At 42.3% G+C, this 11,400-nt stretch overlaps 1 pseudogene; it reads right to left on the reverse strand.

Moving 5' to 3' along the window:
• Positions 1–8,605: 8,605 nt before the first annotated feature.
• Positions 8,606–9,264, reverse strand: LOC118890463 (annotated as a pseudogene).
• Between the last annotated feature and the right edge of the window lie 2,136 nt (positions 9,265–11,400).

Here is an 11,400-nt window from a genome sequence, read left to right on the forward strand (position 1 = left end):
CTTGTTTGGCCTTTTATGGAATGAGAAGCTTGGCTTCATTATCTACCTTTAATCCACAGCAGCTTTGGTAGTTTGCTCTCGAGTTTTGGCTAAAAAGTAGAGGTTCACGTGACTATTTCTCTGCTTTTCATAGACTATTATTATTAATTTTGAGCACTGAGGGAGTTTTTACCTGTGTGACAGCTACCTTTCTGCCAATTGTTTACTTTGAGGTGTTTACCAACATTATTCACAATGCCTATAATTTGAGCTCCTTCCCCCAGTTTAAATATAGGCCTCCTTGAGAGGTTTTGACATGTGTTATCCCTCACCTTTGTTCTGTGGAAGTTCTTGAAGTTAAAAGGCATCTCATCTCTGCTTCTAGGAGTACCCCCTGTGATTTCTTCTTTGTTCTCCCATACAGTCCATATATTCTTGTGAATGGTTATAAACCATGAAATAGACTGGCCAAAAGCTGGGCTCAGATTTGGCTCTGTCCTCCCCTGGCCGTGACTGTCACTTCACTGTCTGAGCCTTGGTCTCTTCATCTGAGATAGGAAGGTTTGTTGAGAGGTTGACACAACATCTCAGACAATTGTTATGTGCTTTTTACAGATGAGTTGACATTGTGATCAAACAGAATAGCTCTCTGTTTACACTAGTTGTCAGAGACAGAATCAGTCAGCTCTGGAATCTTCTTTCCTCCCCTTTTGTGGTTTGGCAAGAAGCTGGCTCAGCAGATGTGACTTAGCTCAAAGGAAGAACAGGCTGAGACTGGAGACTGAATTCCAGAGGTTCCCCCACTTGCTAACAAGGCCACCTTGTTGACCTGGAAGCACTGCTGTCACACAGATGCCTCGAGGTTCCTAGCCCCACCCCAAATACGTAGAGCATTATGGGGGCAGGTCCTGTGTCTGGCCCCGCTGTGGCCCCCCTCAGCGCCACTCCTGGTGGGTCAGGAGAGCTTAGAGGGTTGGCACCTCTGCTAGTTATAGGTTTTCTCCCAGTGGAGAACTCGAGTGGGTTAGTGATGTGTGTGGGAGTCCAGAACCCCTCTGTATGATGTGGGCTTTCTAACTGTTGCTTGCTCTCTAACCTCGTATTTTCTTTTAACCATTTGAGACTGCATTGTCCAGGGCAATGGTGAGATTCTCGGCCCTGCCCCCCAGAGATGCTGGGTCAGCAGGCTCAACATGGGGTTCATAAAACTGCCGATTTTATTTATTTAAAATTTTTCTCAACTTTTTATTTCAAATTCAATCCCACAGAAAAGTTGCAAGAGTAGTAGGATGAATACTTAGTTGTATACTCTTCACCTATAAGATTTACCTTTTGTTAATATTTTTGCCATATTTGTGTACACACGTGCTCTCTCTCCACACACTTTTTATTTCTCTGAATCATTTGAAAGTAAGAATGTAATTGCATTTTTAACAATCTCAGTGCAAGATCCTATTTGAGAAAAACTAGAGATTCACTGTATAGTAATTTATTGGGGGCAGGGGAAGAGAAGGAGAGGGGTTAACAGTATTTTCTGTCTGGAAATTAGGGCACTGTCACCTTTGAGAAAGATAAACCAGGTCAGGATCAAACTGATCTAGGAGCCAAATATTAAGCTAACTGATTGAACTCAAGGAAGGGTTTTGAATGGCTTGTTTGCAGTTAAGAATATTGAGAGCCTCCCTCCCTCCCTCCCTTATTCCTCTGTGGCAAACCCTAAGAATAAGTGAGAGGGGACAGATATATACACAGATAATTATGTAGATTTCTTAAACAGAGCTTTAAAAAAAACTCCTTAAATATGACTTAAAGGAGAAGCTTCTTTCTCCAGTTTGCTATCTTTATCCATAGGATAGTAATAGGTGTTGCCAACTGGTTGACCCTCTTACGCAGTTTGGGGAAGGAAAGTCGTGCCTCCCTCACCCCTCACTTCCACATGACACAAGGTAGCTTCTTTCACATTTGTCTTGATTTGTCTAAAATGGCAAGAAGGTCATTATTCCAGCTGGCTCTGGCCCTCTCTCAGACCCACCTGTAGAGTTCAGGTGGGTCTGAAGTTCACCGTGTTCCCTGCTCCTGACCCCTGCTCCTCTCCATTTGTAGTGCAGGCTGGAATGTCCAGACTAGGGGTGCGGTGGGGCAGGCCGGTGGAGGTGGGGTGGCAAGAAGCGCCCCCCCCCCCCTCGGCTGTGAGATCCAGCAATAAAGCAGAGGGATGCGATTAACAGCCCCAGAACTCTTCGTTACAAAAGATGTATGTGCTTTGTTGAAAGAAAGTCAGATAACCCAGAAGTCTGTTGATTCTTCTTCCTCACACACATTCCAAGTTAAATACTTTTAGCCTTGTGGTGCAGATCCTTCCACACCTTTCCCTATGGACAGATGGACACGTCTGAGTTTCACTGGGGCCAGGGCAGAGGAGATAGAAACTCAGCCCCGTGGGGACCCAGAGGAAGGAGGACAGCATCTTCAACTGTCCCACTGTCTTGATAAGCCAATTGTCAGATTGCTGTGCAGTGGGGTAGCCAGGCTGGGCTGGTCCCAGCAGCCTTTGGGGAGAATCAGGTTGGGGAAAGCTGCACAAAAGAAACCGAAGTAAAATAGTCTCTATAAGTATTGCTTATTTATATTGCGACATTTAGATACTGAGAATAATTAGAAAAGTAGGAATTGAAAATGAGGAAGAAATGAGAGATGAAGTGGGTGGTTTCAGAAGAACAGATGGATGTATTTTGTGATGCAGCCTTGGGAGAGACTGGAGGGCAGCTGAGCCTGGGAGGATGTCTCCTGCCCTTGGGAGGGGCTTGGGGGTGGGATTCACGGGTGTTGTGTCTGGGAGTGATCAAGGTTAGAGAAACCTCTTGAGGGTTTGGTGCGTCCTTTATCTGATGTTCTCTGTCATGAAGTTAACCATGGGCAGGGCTGTGGCTCTGATCTGAGCTCATCATCCTGTGAGTCTAGCAGTGGTACCAGCATTGACGCCCTTACCCCACCCTACCCGCCTTGGTGAGCATGCACAGGAAAGGCAACATGCTCTCCACGATGTTCATGGCATAGGTGATAGCTGTGTTTTTATTCAAGGATGACATCATCCTATCTTTCCTGGTCCCAGAGCTGGAGACACAAAGATGCCCCCATGGGCGGGTTGGTCTGGGACCCCGGAGGTTCCTGGTATGACCTGTGTCACCAGCTTGGGACACACTCCTTCACTTTTACTTTTCCAGGTGATGCTCAAGCCTTTATGTCCATAAGCAACAATTCTTGTACCTCCCTCTAGATCACCCTTCCCCTGGATGTCAAAGAATTCCAGGGGTCAGTCGTCCTTCCCAAGCTGGACTGGGACACCAGAAAATTAGGTGTGCACACTAATTGACCGTGGTGACCACAGGTGTCGCTGGTGTAAGTGAAGGTCTCCCCATGGTCCATGGGCCTGCCCACTCTCTGGGGACACATGCACAGGGTTGTGGTGGCAGCCCACTCTGGTGCCGTAGAACAACTTCTCTTGGCTGTCACATGTTCAGCCTTCCTTCCTCAGAGCAGGACATCTGCCAGGGTCCCTAAGTCCTCAGTGGCTTCCCTCAGCTGTTCCATGAACCTTTTGATTCTGAGTTTGGGTCAGCCTCCAGGGCTTCTGCCCTTCTCCAGGGGGAGTCCCCTTAAGAGCCTTTCCTGCCATGTGCCTGCTTCAGGGCCACCCCAGACAACCCCGATGGCTGCCCCAACTTCATCCTCTGGGTTCCTGTGCAAGTGTCCGCCCTGAACTGTGGAATCCAGGGAGAGGCAATCTTTGCTGAACCACACACAGCAAACCAGGCGGCTCGTTTATGTTTATCACCTTTCCCCAGAACAACTTGCTGCTTTTAGATTGACATAACCATGGAAGCCTAGTCAAAGGATTTTTCCCATAATAGTAAACATCAGTTCTCTGTTTCTAGCTTAAGACTAAAATTCTCTATCACTCTGCATTAGAATACTTACTTTAAAATGTTTAAAAAATAATATACCAAGAACCATAAAAAGAAAGTAGATATTACCCTTCAGATACCCCCTTGTATCAGCCAGGGTGCAAGAGAAAGGACACCTCAGTGGGGTAGTTTGAGGAGAGTTTAAGAAAGGGCTTGTCTGCCAAGGAGGAGGGAAACCCCAGGAAGACATGGATAGTGCCCAGCTACCACCCATGGGCCTGCAGGGGCAAGGCCAGGTTTCCCAAGAGCATATTCAAATTACTTGGAAAGGTTTTAAGGATCCCAAGGATTCTAAATCCTTTTTGAAGAGGCAGCAGAGTGGAGGGGCTGAGAGCACAGACTTGTGTGCGAATCCTGACCTGGCCACTTACTGATGTTGTGATGTGGGGCACGTTGCTTAACCAGTCTTGTGCCTCAGTGTCCTCACCTGCAAGTGGGGGTCATAATAGTGTCTGCCTCATAGGGGTGCTGTGAGGAGTGAATGCTGTACATGACCAGGTGCATTGCCTGGCAAATGGAGCTTGTGAAATAAAACCAATAAAAAAATGTCACTGTATATGCAACAAGCTGATGTAACCTGCTGACTCCCAAGACGGGTGGGCCTTTTACCTTGCTCTTTGTTGCAGGCAGCAGACCAGCATTGTCCTTGGACTCTCAAAGCCCCACAGGGCTGTAGGGAAAGACTTCCTTTCTTACCACCTCTGCTCCCTTGGTGCCAGGCGCAGGTGCCTTGGACTTGGCAGGCCGGGGTGCCCTTGCTGGGCATCCCCTTAGGGGACTTGGCCTGCAGCCCTGACTCACTGGTAACCAGCCAGCAGAATCCCTCCCTCTCTGTCCTCCAGGGTGGCTGTTTCCTAGTCAGTCCCTGCAGACACAGCCTTCAGCTAAACTCATGTGTTTACTTATTCTGTTGCCAGTTTGTTTGCCTTTCTGAATGCTGTTTGAAAGCTAAAAACAACTATTAAAAGTTTAAACTTCATTCTGAGTCAGAAAACTTCACTGAAGTGACTGCTGGTGAGAGTCAGGTATACCTTCCATTCTGCTGAATTTTTAATACCAGCTTGGCTTTTTTTTTTTTTAACTTTTTAGATTAAAAAAATTTATTGAAGTATAGTTGATTTACAATGTTGTGTTAGTTTCAGGTGTATAACAAAGTGATTTGGCTATGCATATATATATATATATATACATATATGTCTTTATTCTTTTTTTCTGATTCTTTTCCATTATAGTTTATTACAAGCTATTGAATATAGTTCCCTGTGCTGTCTTCAGAGAAGGCAGAAAGAAAACTCAGTTGGAAGCCTGTGAGTTTGTGAATGCAGCTCCTAGACCTGACTTGCCCCTGCCATGTGCCTTCCCTGCCTCCTGGGGCAGGGCAGGGCACATGTTGGGGGCTTTTTTTTTTTTTTAAGGCGTGCTGAGCAGCATGCGGGAACTTCCCTGACCAGGGATCAAACCCGTGCCCCCTGCATTGGGAGTGCGTAGTCTTAACCACTGGACCGCCAGGGAAGTCCCACATGTTGTGGGCTTAATACACAATTGGTTCTTGGACAAATGAGTAGAAGATAACCCTCTTTTCCTGAGCACTTTCTAAAGGCCAGATGTGGCACTGGCTCATACAAATGCCATGTGAGTTATGTCACTGTCACGAGCAGACACGTTCTTGGGAGGAGATGCCTAGTTCACTTACAGTAATATTGATGGTGGCAAGGATAGGCCCTGATCTTCCACAATTAATGTGCCTTGATATTTTTAGGTCTTGAGTACACAGACTTGTTTGTCTAAACATAGCCTACTGCATTTATCAGGATTGTTTTAGTTGCAAATGATAGTTGCAACTCAAACTGGCTCAAATTAAAAAGGGAATTCATTGGCTCGTGTAACTGAAAACTTTGTGGAAAAGCTTCAGGCATTAAGGTGCTTTGTGGTGCTTCAAAGCTTTAGGCATTGATCAGATGCTCAGGCAGTGTTCTCTGGAATATCTCATCTCTTGACCCTGCTTTCCTCCATTTTGGCTTCCTTTCATTTTTGGCATTTCCACATTTCAGCAGAGTGGCCAAACAGGAGGCTACTGGTTATGTCTTACTAACTTAGCCACCCAGGGAAAGAGAGTCCCTTTTTTTTTTCTTTTCTCTTTTTTTTTTTAGCTTAAAACACCACACATTTATTATTGACAGTTTTGGAGGTCAGAAGTCACTTTAACTGAAACTATTGATAAAATCACTTGTCAGCAGGCTGCATTCATTCTGGAGGCCCCAGGGGAGAATTTACTTCCACACCCTTTTTTTAAAAAATTGAAATATAATTGACCTATGTTAGACTAACACCATGTTAGTTCCCGGTGTACAACATATTGATTTGATATTTCTATACATTACAAAATGATCACCAGAAGAGTCTTTTGATGCTTCCCACAAAATCCCTTGTTCATTGCCTCTGAGTGGCCCATCTTGAGCTATGTGCTGTTCCCTGGACCAATCACTGTGGCTGAGAGGATGAGGTGGTGTCATTGACAAGGCCCAGGTCACATGGTCCTGGGGGTGGGGGTGAGGGTATAGAGTCCCTCTAGTAAAACCTTAGGGACTAACAGGGGCAAGGCATGGCTTCCCAAAGAAAAACCCAATGCTATTACCCAAATAAGAGGAAACATGATGGAGAGTTAGAGCTTATTAAACTGAAATTTTCTCTTTGGAATTTCTACAAATGTTTCTGTTTGATGTAAGCAAAACGTACAGGAGCCTGTCACTCTCTGGGTTTCCCAGACTCACTGGTGTGGCATTTGCCTCCTCTTACCTCCCAGCCCCAACTCCCTGTCACACAGAGGCCCCTATACAGAGCTGTCCCGCAGTGCTCTTTGCCATTCCTGAGCTTTTGAACATGCTTTTGCCCTTTACGTGGAATGCCTTCATTGTTCCTCATTAAGCCCATTCATCCCACAAAACTCAGCTCAAAAGTCTCATCTGTGAAGCCCCTGGTTTCCTGGGGGGCAGAGCCAGTGCCTAACAGTATGGTTAGCATCCCATACCAATCCCTCACAACACACACGCCTAGATTTTTTTAAAGGATATAATTTACATACCATAAAACTTACCCTTTAAAAGTATACAACTGAATGAATTTCAGTATATTCACCAGGTTGTGCAAATATCACCACAATCTAATTCCAGAACATTTTTAAGATCCCCAAAAGAAAGCCTAGACCCATAAGTAGTCACTCTCCATCCTCCCCTTCCTCAGCCACTGGCAGTCACCAATCTACCTTCTGTTTCTATGGATTTACCAGTTTTGGACATTTTGTGTAGATGGAATTACACAATACATGGTCTTTCATGTCCGGCTTCTTTCACTTGCACAATGTAATAGTGTTTGCGAAGTTTATACACGTGGTATCAGAACCTCGTTCCTTTTTATTGATATGTCTGAACAATATTCCACTGTATGAATACACCACATTATCTTTTTGTCAGATGATGAACATGTGGTTATTTCCACACTTTGGTAATTATGAATAATGCTGCTATAAACATTCATGTACACGTTTCTGTGTGGACATATATTTTCAATTCTCTTGGGAGTGGAATTGCTGGGACATGATGGTAATTCTGTTTTTAACTTTTGAGGAACCGCCGAACTATTCCAAAGTGACTGCAACATTTTACATTCTCATCACTAGTGTATGAGGGCTCCAGTTTCTCCACATCCTCCAACACTTACTATTGTCCATCTTTTTGATTACAGCCATCCTAGTGGCTGTGAAGTGGTATCTCAGTGTGGTTTTGATTTGCATTTCCCTATTGACTAATGATGTTGAATGTCTTTACATGTACTTGTCATTTGTACATCTTCTTTGGAGAAATGTCTATTCAAATCTTTTAACCATTTTAAAAATGGGTTATTTGTGTTTTTATTGTTGAGACGTAGTTCTTTAGTGTTAATACTCAATCCCTATCAGATACTTGATTTGCAAATATTTTCTCCTGTTCTGTGGGTTGTCTTTTCATTTTCTTCATGGTGTCTTTTGAAGCACAGAAGTTTTTAATAAAGTCCAATTTATCTGTTTTTCCTTCAGTTGCCTGTGCTTTTAGTATCATATTTAAGAAACCATTGCCAAATCCAAGATCATGAAGATTTGCCCCTTCTAAGAGTTTTATAGTTTAGCTCCTACATTTAGGTCTATGAACCATTTTCAGTTCATTTTTATATGTGGTGTTAGGTAAGGGTCTAACTTCATTCTTTTGCCTGAGGATATCCAGTTGTCCCAGCACCATTTGTTAAAAAGATTATTTTTTCCCCATTGAATTGTCTTGGCACCCTTGTTGAAAATTAACCACAAATGTATAGGTCTCTTTCTGGACTCTCAATTCTGTCCCATTGACCTGTGCCTATCCTTATGTCAGTACGACAATGTCTTTATTATTGTAGCTTTGTAGTAAGTTTCAAAATTGGGATGAGACCTCCAAATTTGCTTTTCCTTTTTAAGATTGTTTTGGCTATTCTGGGTCTCTAGCATTTCCATGTGAATTTTAGCTTGTCAATTTCTGCAAAGAAGCCAGGTGGGATTTTAATAGGGATTGTGTTGAATCTGTAGATCAGTTTTGGGAGTATTGCCATCTGAACAATATTAAGTCTTTCAATCCATGAACATAGGATGTTTTTCAATTTATTTAGATCATTTTTAATTTCTTTCAATAATGTTTTATAGTTTTCATTGTACAAGTCTTACACATCTTTTGTTAAATTCTTTCCTAAGTTTTTTATTCTTGTTCTGTTGTAAATTGGATTGTTCATTGCTAGCATATAGAAATGCAGTTGGCTTTGTGTGTTCATCTTGTATCCTTCAACATTGCTGAAGTTGTTTATTCAGTAATTTCTGTGTGTTGTGTATGTGAATTCCATAGGATTTTTTTTTCTTCTTTCTTTAAACAACATAATTTCTCAAAATAATTGATTTAAGCATCTGCAGTGGTCACTTCAACCCTTGACTCCTGGCTCAGTACTGGTGAAAGTAATCAGCTTAACCATCTCAGAAGGACTGTGGCAAGTCAGTGAGCTGCTTGTGGATCCTCATCTGAAAACAGTCCCATATCTTAGAAACTTCACCACAAGGAATTTTTCTTGTAGTGATACTTAGAGTCTTGGTAGGCATCTGAACTGGTCCTTTCACTTAGAGATTCTTTGCCTTTGCACCACTGATCAAGACAGCACACGTCTTCTCCAAAGACTTTACACTGTGGCTGGTCAGGGTAATTCTAATTCGGTGAATTGCCACCTCTGGTTCCGTGGGTGTCTTTCCGGTATCTTTAAAGCAGTGGCTGCATCATGGCTTCCTGAAAGACTGTTCCTCAGGGAGATGGAACAGCACAGCTGTGAATTAGGAGCAGAAGTGGGCAGTCCGGGGCTCCACTGGGGCTGTGGCTGTGTCTGCATCTTCCTCAAAGAGCAGGATTTTCTAGATACAAGATCATGTCATCTGCAAACAGAGATGGTTTTACTTCTTCCTTTCCATTCTGGATGCTTTGATTTCTTTTTTTGCCTAAATGCCCCAGGTAGGCCTTCTGATACAACCTTGCATAGGAGTGATGCTGTGGGTTTTTCATAGCTGCCCTTTATCAGGTTGAAGTTGTTCCCTTCTATTCCTAGTTTGTTGACTATTTTATCATGAAGGGGTGGTGGTGGGTTTTTTTCCAAATGCTTCTTCTGTGTCTATTGAGATGCAGTTTTTGTCCTTTATTAATATACCATATTCTGTTAATATGGTATATTACATTGATTTTCTTATGTGGAACCAAATTTTTATTCCTGGGATAAACCCACAGTGTGTAATCTTCTTTGTATGTTGCTGGATTTGATTTGCATGCAGCATTTTATTGAGGATTTCTGCATCTATATTGATAAGGAACATTGATCTGTGGTTTTCCTGTGATATATTTCTTTTTAATCTTTGGGCCTTATATTTTGTTGTTGTTTTATTTTTTACTTTGTTGTCTTTTCCCCCAGCATGAGAGCTCCTTAGGGCCAAAGATGTGTACCGTAAACCTCAGATCTCTAGACCTCAGCACAGGGCCTATATGGAGGGGTCAGGAGATGGTGACTGAGACAAATGAGGCAGCTTCTGCCCTGTACCAGACTGTCTTCTGGATCCTTGGAGTTCAAGTGCATTTGGAATGTTTTCATCCCAGTTGGATAGAACCTTGCCTGCTGCTCTCTTTAAATCCAAACAGCACCAAGGCATGGGTCGTTTTTCCTGTTTCACAACAGTCATGCCCACGGGGATGCCGGGAGCATCTTTGTATTCTCCCAGGAGCCTGGTGTAGGAGGGGAGTTGCAAACAGCTGACACTCAGTAGTTGTTTGGTAACTGAAGGAGAGGGTGGGAATTGGCCTTTGCAAGCCCCCTTTATAGGAGATCCATGAATCACCTTGTGGGTTTGAGGGCTGCAGACATCCTGGGAACTTGTGGAGAGAAAGCCTGCATCCAAGTCCAAGCCCATAATCTGTAATGAGCTAGGAAATCCCCCAGATGAGGTTAATTTTGAAAATGGTTATTTGCTTTTCTGTGGTAATTTGAATTTCTCTGAAACCTCATCCAGAATCTTTCTCTAAAATGAATGACTTAATAAAAATATGATTATTAATAACACGTTGGTTATATTGGTTCATTAATTTCAACAAATATTACATACTATTGCAAGATAGTAATAATAGAGAAAACTGGGTGTGGGATATATGGAAGGTCTCTGTATTATCTTCACAATAATTCTGTAAATCTAAAACTTAAAAAATTTAAAAAGTTTACTTAAAAAAAGGATATAATGCTGAGTGAAGATTCAGGTTAAGCTGTTTTTCCAAATAGCTATCCAATTTCCTAGCTCCTTTTATTGAATAGTAGAAATTGATTTGTCTGTCTGCTACTTATGTATAGAATTCTCATATTCTCATAATCTGGGTGTTAGTCTACTCTTAACTGATGCACTCTTTTAAGTGTTGACATTTTACACATTTTGATATGTGAAATAATTCATTTTCATTACTCAGTTATAAAACCTTATCCATCTTGGGCTTTTTCTCCCCCAGGTAAATAGAAAGTATCAAAAAATTATATTGAGATTTTAGACGGAAATGTACCAAACCTGTATTTTTATTTTGGGCAAGAATCAACTTATTTATGTTCATCTTTCAAATTCAAGAATATGGTATGCTTCTCAATTTATTCAAGTCTTCCTTTACAGTTTTTAGTAATTTAATCATTTTCTTCATGTAGGACTTTTGTGTGCGTGTGTGTGGTTATTCCTGGCTACTAGTTTTGTTGCTACAGTGTAAAATATTTTTCTCCTGAGTTTTGTTGAAGGATTTTGATTTTTTTGTATCTGTATCTGGTAAGCAGCCACTCTCTGAACTCTTTTCATTAGTTCTGAGTTTTAATGTATATCCTTTTGAATGTTTTTAGCCACATT

Source organism: Balaenoptera musculus, chromosome 2, assembly GCF_009873245.2.
Source record: "Balaenoptera musculus isolate JJ_BM4_2016_0621 chromosome 2, mBalMus1.pri.v3, whole genome shotgun sequence".
In the NCBI taxonomy this organism is placed as follows: domain Eukaryota; kingdom Metazoa; phylum Chordata; class Mammalia; order Artiodactyla; family Balaenopteridae; genus Balaenoptera; species Balaenoptera musculus.